Raw genomic sequence first — 12868 nt, 5'->3', positions numbered from 1 at the left:
ATGTATCGTGTCATGAATAGTTTGCACATGAAAATATTAAGTTATCAACGCATGCATCATAATTCTTGTGATTGTATGACATCATATATTGCATGATAAATTTGATATTTTCTTCATCATAGCATTTTGATGGTTCTTTTTTAACTGGTTAGGATACTATTCGTAACATCATACGACAGAATGACTGCAAACCGTGAATGGATGTACCGTAGGATAGTGGACAATGAGTTATCGCATGAATATATGGATGGTGTTGACAGTTTTATTGAATTTGCAACGGCAAGTGTCAGTACGGTAGATCCCACAGGTCGGATTAGGTGTCCCTGCAAGATTTGTAAGAATAATCGATTTGTAGAACCTCATGGCGTTAGACATCACCTATACAGGAAGGGTTTTGTGAGTGATTATTAGAACTGGACGTTTCATGGAGAAGAATTTAGAAACGATTTTGATGCACGAGTGAATGTGGTGCACGATAATCCATATACGAATTTGATATTTGATGCCGCAGGAACAGAACTGGGTTCTGCTATGAGTTTTAGTGATGTAAGAACTGCCGTAGATGAAGAATCACCAAACGATGCAGCTAGTAGATTTTATGATTTACTTAGAGATGCTGATGAGCCACTTTGGAACGGTTGTGAGAGTCACACTATCTTGTCTGCAGTTCTTCAACTAATGAATTTGAAGTCCGAGTATAATTTGAGTCAATCATGTTTTGACCGTTTGTGCATGATTGTGAAGAGTATGTTAACTAAAGATGAGAAATTGCCACAAAATTTCTATCGTGCGAAAGTTATGGCCAACGCTCTAGGTATGGGTTACAAAAAGATTGATGCTTGTCCAAATCACTGCATGTTGTATTTCAAGGAGTAGGAAAACGATATATCATGCCCGTCATGTGGGCATCCTCGGTTCAAGCCAAAGACAAGAGACAATGGTAGCACGAGATCAAAGGAAGTTTCATACAAGTCGCTCCGCTACTTTCCTATCACTCCTAGATTGCAGCGATTGTATATGTCTTCAAGGACAGCTAAACACATGAGATGGCATGCAAATAAAGTTCGACACGCTGAAAACAAGATCACGCATCCTGTTGACGCTGAAGCTTGGAAGCACTTTGATCGTACTCATCAGAACTTTGCAATAGAAGTGCGAAATGTTAGACTCGGTCTATGTACAGATGGATTTAATCCATTTGGGGGTAGATCAACTCCATACTCATGCTGGCCAGTATTTGTAACTCCATACAACCTTCCACCAAGCTTGTGTATGAAACGTCCAAATCTTTTCTTGTCTCTGTTGATCCCTGGTCCGACCTCACCTGGCCAAAATCTTGATGTATATCTAAGGCCATTGATTGATGAATTAAAAGTACTGTGGGATGACGGTGTTACCACGTATGATGCCCAAAAAAAACAAAATTTCAACATGAAGGCCGCTGTTCTATGGACAATCAGTGACTTCCCTGCATATGGTATGTTATCTGGTTGGAGCACACATGGGAGGTTGGCTTGTCCGTACTGCATGGAGGATTCCAAAGCTTTTAGATTGAGACATGGAAGGAAGCCTTGCTGGTTTGATTGCCATCGTCGATTTCTACCCAGCGATCATCCGTTCCGACGTCAAAAGAATGCATTTACAGCAGGCACAACTGAAACGGAAGGTCCATCCTCAAGATTGTCTAGCATAGAGATTCTAAGAAGATTGCGATACTTTCCAGATGTATTAACAGATGCCCGCAGTCCTACACCCTTCCGTGGATTTGGGAAGGATCACAATTGGACGAAAAAATCTATTTTTTGGGAACTACCGTATTGGCCGACCCTATTGATACGACATAATTTGGATGTGATGCATGTAGAGAAAAATGTGTTTGATAATGTGTTCATTACAGTAATGAATATTAAAGGAAAAACGAAGGATAATCCGAAGGCCCGTATGGATTTAAAATTAATATGTAAAAGACCAGAATTGCAACTCAAAGAGTATAATGGCAAAGTACTGAAACCAAAGGCGAAGTACGTGCTCGGACCTGATCAAATAAAACATGTATGTCAATGGTTGAGACAACTGAGATTTCCAGATGGATATGTCTCTAACATTGCTCGGGCTGTGAAGATTGACGATGGACAGTTATATGGGTTGAAGAGCCATGATTGTCCTATCTTTATGCAACGATTGATACCTTTAGCATTCCATGATATGTTAGACAAACCTATATGGGGGGTATTGTCTGAGTTGAGCGGATTTTTCAGAACATTGTGCGCATCGGAGGTCGTTGTATCAGATGTAAAGAATCTCAAGGACTCTGTCATCACCACTGTTTGTCTGTTAGAAAAGATATTTCCGCCAACATTTTTCGATGTTATGGAACATTTGATCATACATCTGCCATATGAACTAAGGGTTGGTGGCCCTGTGCAATATCGATGGATGTACCCATTTGAAAGGTATATATTTTTTTATATTTGTCTCTTTAATGACAGATATTTAAAATTTGAAATGTATATTCTTGTCAGATGCATGTTCGACCTAAAAAAAAGGTTCGTAATAAAGCAAGAGTAGAAGGCTCTATTTGTGAGGCGTACACTTTAGAAGAGATTTCAAATTTCTCATCTATGTACTTCGAACCTCATATTCCAACACGTTACACATGCCCGCCCCGTAACGATGATGGAGAACAAGTAACTGTAGCTGACAAGCTGTCAATATTTCAACCACTTGGGCATGCATTTGGTAGTTGCGGATCAAGGCTATTGACAGATCGAGAGCAAGATGCAACACACATCTATATTCTTTTTAATTGCTCTGCGATCGACCCATTCATCGAGTAAGTACATGTATACGCAACTCAATTATAAAACCTTTTATGTTCTATATGTGGATACATGGCTCGGTAATATAAGTATTTGTGGTTTGCAGACGATTTGATCTGGAGTTGCAAAGTGAATGTTCACATCTCACTGATGCAGAAGTATAAAAAGAACGTGAAACTAAGTTTGTGGAGTGGTTGAAACAGTTGGTAAAGAAGCTAACATAAATTTTGTACTTATAAACAACACTAAGTTACTTAATTGATCGTGATCACAATAATTGTTTATGTCTGTGCGTAGGTTCGCCATGGTGATGTTAAAGATCAAGGAATATGTGATTTAGAAAATGGTCCGACCAAAGTTGTGCAATGCTACAACGGGTATATCGTAAATGGTTATCGATTCCATACAAAAGACTACGGTATAAACAAATCAACGATAAATAGTGGCGTGTGTGTCAAGGGTAGCAGCTACGGTGAAAATGAACATGATTACTACGGTGTTATAGAGGAAATAATGGAGTTGACTTACTTAGGCATGAATAACAGGGTTACAATATTCAAGTGTCATTGGTTTGATCCAACTGCAACAAGACTCGACAAAGCTTCAGGCATTGTGGAGGTGAATCATAAATCCAGGTTTGAAACATATGAACCATTCATATTAGCCTCGCAAGCTCAACAAGTTTATTATACTTCATATCCGAGTATAAAAAAGTCAGATAGAAATGAATGGTGGGCAGTTTGCAAGGTGAAATCCAAACTATACCCCGAGTATGATCAGTTACAGGAAGATGAGTTAGCTGAAGACAGTGATTACTATCAATCAGATGATGTCTGTGACTTCGCTTATGGTCACGATGTTGCGCATGATATGCATGTCATATCTCCATTGGCTGATGAAACATTCATAGAGGAATGTGATCCAAATGATGTACCAAGTGGATGGGCAAACAATGAAGAAGAAGAAGAAGAAGAAGAAAGTCAAACTAGTGACGAGGAAGAATTCTCAAGCTAGTGAGCAAAATCTTATACTACAAACCTCTATTTAAATGCATTGTAATACTTGATGTGAGTTGTATTGCAATACTTGGTGTGAATGATTAAAAATTTTATTTGAATGTATTGTAATACTTGATATGAATTATTCGAATGCATTGTAATACTTGATGTGAATGATTTCAATTATCTGAATGTATTATAATTTATGCAATTAACGAATGATTTGAATTAGTGCAATACTTGATGTCAATGATTTGAATTATTTGAATGCATTGCAATGCTTGATGTGAATGACTTGAATGCATTGTAATACTTGATGTGAATGATTTCAATTATCTGAATGTATTATAATTTATGCAATTAACGAATGATTTGAATTAGTGCAATACTTGATGTCAATGATTTGAATTATTTGAATGCATTGCAATGCTTGATGTGAATGACTTGAATGCATTGTAATACTTGATGTGAATTATTTGAATGTATTGTATGACATATGTTATTTGTTAGAATATGGTTCGTGGAGGTTATAGTGGTCGCTCATCCAGTAGTAGCCAGGCTCAACCTTCATCTTCACGGGCTCCTGTGATAGGTATATCATATAACTAATTAGATGCTTGATTAGTTCAAATGCACATTCTGAGAATTTCTAATGTATTTTTTTACAGATGATGTTGCGCCTGTACACGACCCACCTACACCAGTTCATCACACAAGTCAACAGCCAACACAGGAAACAGGGTCTTCTCAGGCTGGCACAAGAAGACTCATTCGAATAGTGTATATCGATAATCGACCATAAGTATTTGTTTTTAATTATTGATATCTTTTAAATATTTTATATTGATATTTACTGTGTAACAATTCATGTGCAGCACGAGGTTTGAGCCACAAGAAGTAGTACGGGAGATTAGAAATTCACTTCTTCAACATCTACCAGGACCAGTTGCTCAATGGAAAGAGTACCCAAAGGAGGTGTTAGACAGATTGTGGTCCTCATTCATGGTATACAGTTGTTCCTCATAGTTAATGTGTTTCATATTTAATTTATTTAAGCAATGTCTACTAACTTTCTGAAAATATTTGTAGGCTTTGAATCGCTTCGCAACTACGGTGGAAGAAAATGATGCAAGGAAGGTGTGGCAGAAGGTGGCTGCCAATCGATTTGCAGACATGTTGCACACTATGAAGACTGCAGCAAAAAAAACATCTGGCGTAGTAGATGATCAATTACTGTGGAAGGGCCATGGTCCTATTACTATCAGGAGAGATTATTGGGATGAAATATGCGATAAGTGGGCAGGAGATGCATTTAAAAATCGCTCTGCGAAGGCTTCACAAAATCGATCGAAGATGCCCGAAGCCCATCTACACACAGGTGGATCTAAGACATTTGGGAGCCACCTAAAGAAAATGGTAACTCATCAATATATAATATTAATTTTATAAGTATTGTTGCAAACTTGTGTTCTAAATCTTTTGTCATTTAACTTCGCAGGAAGCAGAAAAAGGAGGCAGTGTACCATATAAGGATGTGTTTGTAGAAACACATAAACGGAAGACCACGGGAGTCTTCGTATCAGAGAAGGTGAGAACGACAACGGTATGTATTAATTCTATTAATAATCATTGCAATATATATGCAAGTTATCATAATGTTATCATTAATTATTAATGAATACTTTAAACATTATTTTGTAGGAGGCATATGAGCAATAGATGGTAGAGCGATATGGCGAAAACGCTACTCAACATCCATCATTTGATCCTACAGCATGGGTGACTGCAGCAGGTGAACTCAAAAAAGGTCGCGTGTTCGGGTTTGGGAGTAATATGAACACTTCACCAGTTATTGGTTCTTCCAGTTACGGCTCACCGACTTCTTGCGCCGACATAAGCTCCAAGCAGCCGACTATTCTTTCCGGTGATGATGTACACGAGATCATTAATGAATAACTACTTTCAATACACCGTCGCCCCCTTTCTCCGAAATGAGATCAAGGCCGCTGTTCAGGATAGGGGATCTTCGATTCCAGGTCCCTCTCAGGTATAATCACATATATAGTTTTTTTGACTGTCTTAAAGCACATCTGAGCATAGTAAAATCACATATAGAGTTTTTCTAGATGCTTTAGAACACATATGAACATGCTATAATCACATATTCAATTTTTTTACTGCCTTAGCACACATATGAGCATGATAGAATCACATATAAAGTTTTTTTGCCTGCCTTAGAGCACATATGAGCATGCTATATTTACATATTCAATTTTTTTACTGCCTTAGCACACATACGAGCATGATCGAATCACATATATAGTTTTTTCCCTGCCTTAAAGCACATCTGAGCATGGTAGAATCACATATAGAGTTTTTTTAGATGCCTTAGAACACATATGAACATGCTATAATCACATATTCAATTTTTTGACTGCCTTAGCACACATATGAGCATGATAGAATCACACACATATATATATATAACTTTTTGTCTGCCTTAGAGCACATATGAGCATGATAGAATCACATATAAAGTTTTTTTGACTGCATTAGAACACATATGAGCATGCTATAATCACATATTCAGTTTTTTGACTGCCTTAGCACACATATGAGCATATTATAATCACATATTCAGTTTTTTGACAGCCTTAGCACACATATGAGCATGCTATAATAACATATAGAGTTTTTTAACTGCCTTAGAACACATATGAACATGTTATATATCATTTATGATAGAATCACATATAAAATTTTTGGCTTTGCCTGCCTTAGAGCACATATGAGCATGCTATATTCACATATTCAATTTTTGTACTGCCTTAGCACACATACGAGCATGATCGAATCACATATATAGTTTTTTGCCTGCCTTAAAGCACATCTGAGGATGGTAGAATCACATATAGAGTTTTTTTAGATGCCTTAGAACACATATGAACATGCTATAATCACATATTCGATTTTTTGACTGCCTTAGCACACATATGAGCATGATAGAATCACACACATATATATATATATATATATATATATATATATATATATATAACTTTTTGTCTGCCTTAGAGCACATATGAGCATGATAGAATCACATATAAAGTTTTTTTGACTGCATTAGAACACATATGAGCATGCTATAATCACATATTCAGTTTTTTGACTGCCTAAGAACACATATGAGCATATTATAATCACATATTCAGTTTTTTGACTGCCTTAGCACACATATGAGCATGCTATAATAACATATAAAGTTTTTTAACTGCCTTAGAACACATATGAACATGTTATATATCATTTATGATAGAATCACATATAAAATTTTTGGCTTTGCCTGCCTTAGAACACATATGAGCATGCTATATTCACATATTCAATTTTTTTACTGCCTTAGCACACATACGAGCATGATCGAATCACATATATAGTTTTTTGCCTGCCTTAAAGCACATCTGAGCATGGTAGAATCACATATAGAGTTTTTTTAGATGCCTTAGAACACATATGAACATGCTATAATCACATATTCAATTTTTTGACTGCCTTAGCACACATATGAGCATGATAGAATCACATATATATATATATAACTTTTTATCTGCCTTAGAGCACATATGAGCATGATAGAATCACATATAAAGTTTTTTTGACTGCATTAGAACACATATGAGCATGCTATAATCACATATTCAGTTTTTTGAGTGCCTAAGAACACATATGAGCATATTATAATCACATATTCAGTTTTTTGACTGCCTTAGCACACATATGAGCATGCTATAATAACATATAGAGTTTTTTAACTGCCTTAGAACACATATGAACATGTTATATATCATTTATGATAGAATCACATATAAAATTTTTGGCTTTGCCTGCCTTAGAACACATATGAGCATGCTATATTCACATATTCAATTTTTTTACTGCCTTAGCACACATACGAGCATGATCGAATCACATATATAGTTTTTTGCCTGCCTTAAAGCACATCTGAGCATGGTAGAATCACATATAGAGTTTTTTTAGATGCCTTAGAACACATATGAACATGCTATAATCACATATTCAATTTTTTGACTGCCTTAGCACACATATGAGCATGATAGAATCACATATATATATATATAACTTTTTATCTGCCTTAGAGCACATATGAGCATGATAGAATCACATATAAAGTTTTTTTGACTGCATTAGAACACATATGAGCATGCTATAATCACATATTCAGTTTTTTGAGTGCCTAAGAACACATATGAGCATATTATAATCACATATTCAGTTTTTTGACTGCCTTAGCACACATATGAGCATGCTATAATAACATATAGAGTTTTTTAACTGCCTTAGAACACATATGAACATGTTATATATCATTTATGATAGAATCACATATAAAATTTTTGGCTTTGCCTGCCTTAGAACACATATGAGCATGCTATATTCACATATTCAATTTTTTTACTGCCTTAGCACACATACGAGCATGATCGAATCACATATATAGTTTTTTGCCTGCCTTAAAGCACATCTGAGCATGGTAGAATCACATATAGAGTTTTTTTAGATGCCTTAGAACACATATGAACATGCTATAATCACATATTCAATTTTTTGATTGCCTTAGCACACATATGAGCATGATAGAATCACATATAGAGTTTTTTTATTGCCTTAGATCACACATGAGCACATGATAGAATCACATATAGTGTGTAATTTATTTCATTATATTTTGTTTATCAATACTGACTGTTCTTTTCTTGTGTAGGCTGCTAGCGATAATCAGGGTAGTGGAGCTGAAGGGACAGATAAAGACAATGAACAAGAAGACGCACAAAATCTTGGCGATGATTAGAGGACTGTGTTGAAGAAGTTCTATTTTTTTTATTTTTCCTAATTGTAATTGTTGAATTGTAAATAATTAAACTTCTTAATTTTAAGGTGGAACGATTAATTGTTGTAGATACTTGTTATATGAATTTTTTTGTGTGGTTTGTTTTTTATTTAGAGGAAATATAAATTGTACAGGAAATAGAAATTGTACAGTTATCGGTAATTAATTTTCAAATAAATTTTTTTTAATTTTTTTTCGTGTTTGCGACGGATTAGCGACGGAACCATCCGTCGCTATTCATATTAATCTAGCGACGGCATAGCGATGGAATTAAATCCGTCGCCAAGCCATGGTCGCCGTTTAGTACCGGCGGATTGGCGACGGAATATAGCGCTCGTTATTCCGTCGCAATTAGCGACGGACCTGAATAATTCCGTCGCCAATTAGCGTCGAAATATTCGCGACGTAAGCATACTGTCGCCTCGTTGTCGCTAATCCGTCGCTAACATGGTTAGCGACGGATTCGCGACGGAATGTGATCGTCGCTAATCTACTACTTTGTTGTAGTGAGAGTTTTTTTATTGCCTTAGATCACACATGAGCACATGATAGAATCACATATAGTGTGTAATTTATTTCATTATATTTTGTTTATCAATACTGACTGTTCTTTTCTTGTGTAGGCTGCTAGCGATAATCAGGGTAGTGGAGCTGAAGGGACAGATAAAGACAATGAACAAGAAGACGCACAAAATCTTGGCGATGATTAGAGGACTGTGTTGAAGAAGTTCTATTTTTTTTATTTTTCCTAATTGTAATTGGTGAATTGTAAATAATTAAACTTCTTAATTTTAAGGTGGAACAATTAATTGTTGTAGATTCTTGTTATATGAATTTTTTTGTGTGGTTTGTTTTTTATTTACAGGAAATATAAATTGTACAGGTTATAGAAATTATACAGTTCTCGGTATTTAATTTTCAATTAATTTTTTTTTTTATTTTTTTCGTGTTTGCGATGGATTAGCGACGGAACCATCCGTCGCTATTCATATTAATCTAGCGACGGCATAGCGACGGAAGTAAATCCGTCGCCAAGCCGTGGTCGCCGTTTAGTACCGGCGGATTGGCGACGGAATATAGCGCTCGTTATTCCATCGCAATTAGCGACGGACCTGGTGACGGAATAATTTCGTCGCCAGTTAGCGTCGAAATATTCGCGACGTCAGCATACTGTCGCCTCGTTGTCGCTAATCCGTCGCTAACCATATTAGCGACGGAATGTGGTCGTCGCTAATCTACTGCTTTGTTGTAGTGTGTGAGGTGGGTGACCATGTTACCTGATGAGACGTGTTGTTTGTCTCACCCTTGCCTTTTTCTTATTTTCAGGTATCCACGAGTAGATGGGCGTGACAACGAAAAATGCGATGAACTGGAGTATACCTAGAGCTGAATCATAGACTCTTCTATTCTTTGGGATGCTATGTGTGTTTTGGGTCATTTATCAGAATATTTATTCCAATGTAAATTTTGTAAAGAGTCAGTGAAATTTCATTATATATATTAATAGAATTATTGTTTTGTTGAAAATGTTTTTCTTCGGCTGTGCAATGAATTCTTTTCAAAAGATTTCAATGATTTGATATTCTGCAACATATTCTATTTAAAAAAAAATGACTCAATCTTTTGGGGTCCCACAAAAAAATTCCTTCAAAAGACTGGTTAGCACGACAATTAACAGCTACCACGAACCGAGCTAGCGCAAGCTCTGCTCAGGCTCAGCTGGTTTAAGCTCGACTCAAGCTCATCCAAGCTTGTACACAAGTTTAGGCTCAACCTACATAAACAAGCCAAGCTCAATCAAGCCGCTAAACTGGATAAACCTCAAAAAACTCAATCAAGCTCTCAGAATTATTATATATAAAATATGTTTGTCAATACAAAAACAAAAGTTACTGTTTCCCTAACGGGTAGGGTGTTGGTCTTTTGTTTGACAGGTAGCGAGATTGAATCTTTGTCCGTTTTACAATAAGGAAACCTGTCCTACTAAAATATGTACTTTCTTTTACACTTTTACTTTTAGGAGAGGTTGGGGATCCAATCCCACGTCATCACAAGGGTGTGTGATTGAATCCCACGTCATCACAAGGGTGTTTGATTGCTGGGGGGAATTTCTCCCATCCAGATAAAAACATCCGAATGTTTTTGTCACAATAAGAATTTATCATGTGTTTGTTCATTGATGATGTTGAAAAAAAATATGAAAAAATTTATTATGTGTTTGATTTGCCAAAATGAAAAAAATTAGAATTTATTCCTAACCACCACTTTATATAATTTTGGATCTAATTCTAAATGAATTGTTCACTTAATATATGAGCCAACACTTGAGTGAACCACGGTCCTAGGTCGATGTAATGGATTTAGATCTTGAATCTAAATCCAAATCCAAGCATCCGAAATATGAAATTCATAGAAAACATGTAAGGTTTTGCTCGTTTAACATTATTAAGCAGTAATATAACCAAACACTCGGGTGAAGCATGGTCACATGTTTGGGCCCACATAATGGATCTGGATTTTGAATTTAGATCCAAATCCAAATATCCAAAATATGAAATTCATAGAAAATATTCAACATTATTAAGCTGTAATATATGAGCCAACACTTGAGTGAAGCATGATCCCAGCCTTAGTGACAAAAGTTTAAAACGGCAAGATACAGACAATCACAAACTTGGGAGATTTTGAAAATTTTCATAAATCTTGTATTTTTTTTAAAAATCTTGGCAATAAAAAACAAATTAAAAAATATAAAAAAATTATAAGAATATATATAAAATACATTTAAAAATAAAAATATTGAGGGTTTTCATGATAAATATATGCTAAAATCATAAATATCACGATATTTGTACCGATTTGAAAATCTCGCAAGAAATTGTCATTTTAAACTTTTAGGCAATTTCTAGTGATATTATTGCAAGATTTTTATAAATCTTGCAATATTTGTCACAGACGTTCGGGCCCACATAATGGATCTGGAAATTCAAACATCCAAAATGTGAAATTCATAGAAAATATGTAAGGTTTTGCTTGTTTAACATTATTAAGCTGTAATATATGAACGAACACTGGGTGAAGCATGGTCCCATGTTTGGGTCGATGCAATGGTTTTGGATCTTGAATTCAGATCTAGATCCAAATCCAAACATCTAAAATTTAAATTTTATAAAAAAATGTAAGGTTTTGCTCATTTAACATTATTAAGTTGTAATCTATGAGCCAACGCTCAGGTGAAGCACGGTTCCACGTTCAGGTCAATATAATGGATTTGGATCTTGAATCTAGATCCAAATCCAAACATCCAAAATGTGAAATTCATAGAAAATATGCAACGCATTTCTGGTTTAACATTATTAACCTTAATATATGAGCCAACACTCGGGTGATGCATGGTTCCATGTTCAGGCCCATGTATGGATTTGGATCTTGGATCCATATCCAAATCCAAATATATAAATGCAAATGCTTAGAAAATACCTAGTAAAAGGTATTATATTTGTTTTGTTTAAGATTAGTGAGTAACAAATAAGTAACCCAATACTCAAATGACGTGCGATCTTATATTGGGACCCATGAATGGATTTGGATCTAAATCCAAAATTCAAGATGCTAAATAACAAAAAATATCATAATTTTTTACATAAAAGTATTACAATTTTATGTCTTTGAACGTAGAATGTGATTTTGAATACACATTTTTTGAATTTTCATCTTATATAAAAATTACCCAATTTTAAGTATTTTTTTTATATTTAGATCTAGTAGAGACCCATATTTGGAGCTACAATATACCTTTTTTATGTATTTTCATAATTGGATCCAATATGAAACCTATCAAAGCATTTGTATATAAAAAATATGATTTCCTATTTTTTTTAAATTACATAAATTTTATTTTGTGATATTTGGATCCAATTCAAGATCCATATCCAAGGTTAAAATGCAATCCAAACATGTTCAAAACATTGAAATGATGGGACGATTGGGTCCTACTATCCGAAACAAAGCTAGCAGACCAATTTTCATATGTGTCCAAACTGTCTGCATAGTGCAAATCAAACACAGAACACAAGGAACACATGTCCTTGTCCAGTCAAAGCAAATGCTGGACAAGTACGGTTGTTTCTGTTTTGGACAGA

The sequence above is a fragment of the Nuphar pumila genome, chromosome 15 (genome assembly GCF_984573655.1).
Source record: "Nuphar pumila chromosome 15, dmNupPumi1.hap1.1, whole genome shotgun sequence".
NCBI classification, from domain to species: domain Eukaryota; kingdom Viridiplantae; phylum Streptophyta; class Magnoliopsida; order Nymphaeales; family Nymphaeaceae; genus Nuphar; species Nuphar pumila.
The sequence above is the reverse complement of the archived record's forward strand: the minus strand, read 5'-3'. Positions refer to the sequence as shown.